Source organism: Schistocerca americana, chromosome 7, assembly GCF_021461395.2.
Source record: "Schistocerca americana isolate TAMUIC-IGC-003095 chromosome 7, iqSchAmer2.1, whole genome shotgun sequence".
Lineage (NCBI taxonomy): Eukaryota > Metazoa > Arthropoda > Insecta > Orthoptera > Acrididae > Schistocerca > Schistocerca americana.
The window spans coordinates 272501205-272505422 of record NC_060125.1 but is presented as its reverse complement, the minus strand read 5'-3'; positions in this window follow the sequence as shown (position 1 = coordinate 272505422).

The window sequence follows — 4218 nt, the reverse complement described above, 5'->3', positions numbered from 1 at the left end:
TATCAGTTGTTATTCTTGTACTGCTTCTGTTACTGACGTTGTTCTGTAATTTGTTGGATAGTTTGTCTATTGATTTTTCTGAATACCCGTTATTTACTGCAGTTGCTTTTATTGTATCAGTTTCTTGTGTTAATGCTATGAATTTCAAAGGTTATGTGTGTGCCCTGTTCAGCACAGATTTAAATGCAGCATACTTGTGTGTGTTTGTAGGGTGTGATTATTTATGTATTGTGATACCAGTGTTAAGTTGTTTTCCCCTAAATATAAAAAGTATGTTCTTTTACATTAATGATAAAAGACGAAGAAATGAATTAAAATTTGTGTCACACCCATGACTTGAAGCCAGGTCTCCTCCTCATTAGGCAGATGCGCTAACCATTACACCATTGTAGCAATAGTGCCAAGACAGCTGCATGAACTACCTAGCCAATGCCCTCTTAAATAATCGACATTGTTGAGTCTCTCCAGTATTGGAATACCACACCAGCTTTGTACATAAAGGGCAAATCCTGCCAGTACCTCAAGCATAGGTGATCTATTAATCTGATGGAATTACTTTTCCCTTGACTCATATGAGCCTCAGCTTTATCTATACTAATGATAAAAGCTCCGCATGTCTTCTGTAATATACGATTTTTTCAGTAAGTTTATTTTTCCTTTCAAAAAATTTATTTTCTAAGTGGCTGATGTATATATGTGTTAATCATGGCAGTTCTTTGTTGTAATAAAACGAAAATAAAGTAAATATAAATGGGGCAATATATTTTTATTCTGAAAAGATTTCTATTAATTTTTCTTTCCTAATTCTAATCTTGAGCCCTATGCTCGTTTTTAACTGATGCAGTTCTTCTTTTCTCCTCTTGGATCTCATCATGCTACTTTTGAAGCGACACCGTCTGCAACACCGTTAATTTTCGTATACACAACTTGTAATTTCCACATTGGCCACCATCAGCCTGTAGCCTCTCCTTCCTTTTCTTTGCATAATATTTACATTCTCTTAAGAATCATACTTCTGCTGTAGAAGCGCTGTCAATCTATGTGAAGTTCTTTGTTGCATATTTTTCCATGGTTTGTTCTGAAACTTAGGAAAGTGTCTTACTGGTAAAACAAAAAATATCTGATCCTTTAACTTATTTTAAGATGGAATGTTATGTTATACATACAAGTACCTTACATGCTTACTTAAATGTTTTGCACTAACCTTTAATTGCATGAGACCGTGTCAGTATATGTTTATTCTACAACACTCCTGAACTTGTTTAGAGCATCGGCCTGCCTCAAAATATCCTCAAGGGAATTGTTTTCAGACATGGAACATTTATTGCTCACGTTAAACATGCCATTCTGCAGATGGCTACTAAATAAATATGAATGACTTTTCAGAAAATGCCTAGTATGTCCAATCATGCAAAGTTAACTGGGTGGGAATGCTGTTCTAGGAATAACCAACCGGGGAATAAAATGGGGTTGTACAAATCGCATTCCAAGTTATACTGTGATGAGCGTATTCCTTGGGTAGCTATTTCTGGATTCATCCCAAGATCATACAAATTACCTCATAATGGCAAGACTAGAATAACAAGTCACAAGTAGCAGGTATGTTTAATAATAATTTCTTAAATCTACTGCAAGCTGTGGGTACTGTGGGTAACTGCTTCGAAAAAGTTTAAAATTTTTTATCCTATGAGTAATAATGGGAGTTTGCCAGGTTTCCATAGGCTTGAATCTCTTTTACGTGTTCATCCCCCAATTACTGCCTGTAGAAGCACAACTTGAGTGTGAAAGGCTACCTATGCGACTTTCAACATGGCGACAAATGAAAGAACTCATACTGGAATTGCACAGCTTTTAGCCAAAGTGCTTGTAGTGACGTTCATAAAGGAAAAACGGACCCACAGGTGTTGCATATGGAAATGAGCACCTCATAGGAATAGTTTGGGAACATCAAATATGCTAATAAGGACATTATCTAATGGGATGATATTTTGTTAAAAAATCATTTTAGGATGGGTCAAATCAATTTTGAAATCTTTTTGAGCCATAAAATCAGCTCTGTACAAAAGTCTAATGAAAGTATGTGAGATACCTTGCCAGCCTACATCCTATTAGAAAGATTGAAAAATCTGCCAACTGGAGTCACTGCAATATGCGTATTGCATTCCAAAGAACATTATTTCTAAATTTCTATGCTATCTGTGATACACTGAAAATACATTGGAAAGTAACGTTGTTGTCTCAGCAATTCAGCTTCCCTTTTGTTTTCTGGGTTAGTCTAGGTTTCGTGAAACGGAAATTTATTTATGGCTTTAGAGATTTAAAAATACTCTTAACTTTCATTAAAATCCTATGTAAATATAGCAGTATTAGTATGAGCGGTAGCACACGGTAATATTATTCTGCACTGAAGCACAAAGTTTGGTTACGAAATTAAGCACCATACCATTATAAAAAAAATGTTTATTTACAAGGCTTTTGACCTGACAAAATCTTTTGTTTCTGATGTAACTTCCGGATATTACACATAACATTAAAATTTTGAACTAGTTTTCTTCAGATAGCAATATGTATGCTGCAGTCACTCCAGCTGCCAGGTATTTCAATTTTGCTTGTAAATTAATGTGAGCTGCATGGCATTTTGCATACTTGTATTAGACTTATGTACAGAGCCGTAAATATGGCTCAACAAGATTTTGAAATTGATTTTAGTCATTCGAATATGATTTACGAAAGAAACGTCGTTCTCATCAGACAGCGTATTTGATGTTTTCAAATGATTCCTATGAAATGGTCATTTTTATATACCACATCTATGGGTCTGTTTTTCTTCGTCAACAGAACTATAAGCTCTTTGCCTAAAAGCTGCACAGCCCCCATACGAATAATTTCAGTTGTTTCCATCTGAAAAGTCGCGTAAGTAGCTTTTCCAAATCAAGCACATGGAAATGCCAATGTGTGTGTAAGGATGGTGGTAGGGGGATTCATGCGTAAGAAATTCATGCATGCGGAAGCTTGGCTCAAGCCCATTTTTCTGGCATAACACTAACTTTCCATGTTCATGAACAAACGATTCTGGATCTGATTAACTTCTCATGGTCAGGGTATCCAGCCATGTAAAAATTTTTTAAGGGACTTAATATTCGCTGTTGACTGTAGAAGTTGTTTATTTCAAAACTGCAGTTTTGGTCTTTGTTGCTGCAAAAGCTAAAAGAATACAAAATGAAGTACAGAGTGTATGCATAGAACTGCACAGACATGTCATTTAGACAGTAGTACATTATTAAAATAGAGAAAGTAATACATCATTTATGTGGGATCCTGCCCACTCGTCTCTTATAGGATACCTAGGAAGCTGTTTTTTCGGATACGTGGACAAAATGCAAACAAGTCATATTAATGGAGTTTATTACAGTAATTGGATTGATAATACTTAACTTTCAACTACTTGATTTAAAACAGATGCAGTCGATTAGCACAAATTCATTTTAACTCCCGACCTTCAATCATCACATTACAAGACTCCCCTATCAGGCAGTGGTAATAAATTGTGTTTACTTGGAGTAAAGTGCGATAAATCAAACTTAATTCCTATCGACTGACCCAGGCGTAATGCGAAGTGTGAGAAGAATTCCCCAGTACACGGCCCATGAAGCTCTCGTGGAAACCTTGCCGACGTGATCCAACAAATTAATGAGCCGGAACGGGTGCAATATCACCGAATTCAGCTTGGCGGGGCGTCGTCGTTGTGAGGACGTCGGCCGGCCTCGTGGTGCTGCAAGGCTGCGCTCGTCTATTCACTCCCAGCTATCTTGCTTAGTACATAGCTGAACCAAAACTTTCTATCTCCAAGCTCAATCGTCCATTTGCTAAGTCCTAAACTGCAGAGATGCTCACTCTTTCTCAGGCAAGCTGAGTAAAGAACGCCACGTCCGCACTCTAGGCAAGCTGGGAACGGGAGACCTCTACGAGGACTTCTCCCAGTCCGTTCTTCGCCTCGGTTTTCCCTCCAGCAAAATCATTTACGCCAATTGCAGCGCAAGTCGCGTTAATTATGCGTCGCTTCCCAGCGCCGACCAATGCCTGCTCTGGGAAGTTAACAAATTCCCACAAAATTTCCCTTCCTCTCAACTTCTGCTATGTAGCTTCTCCCAGGCCGTCCATCAAGGTTAGCGTCTGCACAAAACACCAGTTTTTCCCGAATTCTGACTTCCAGGAGAG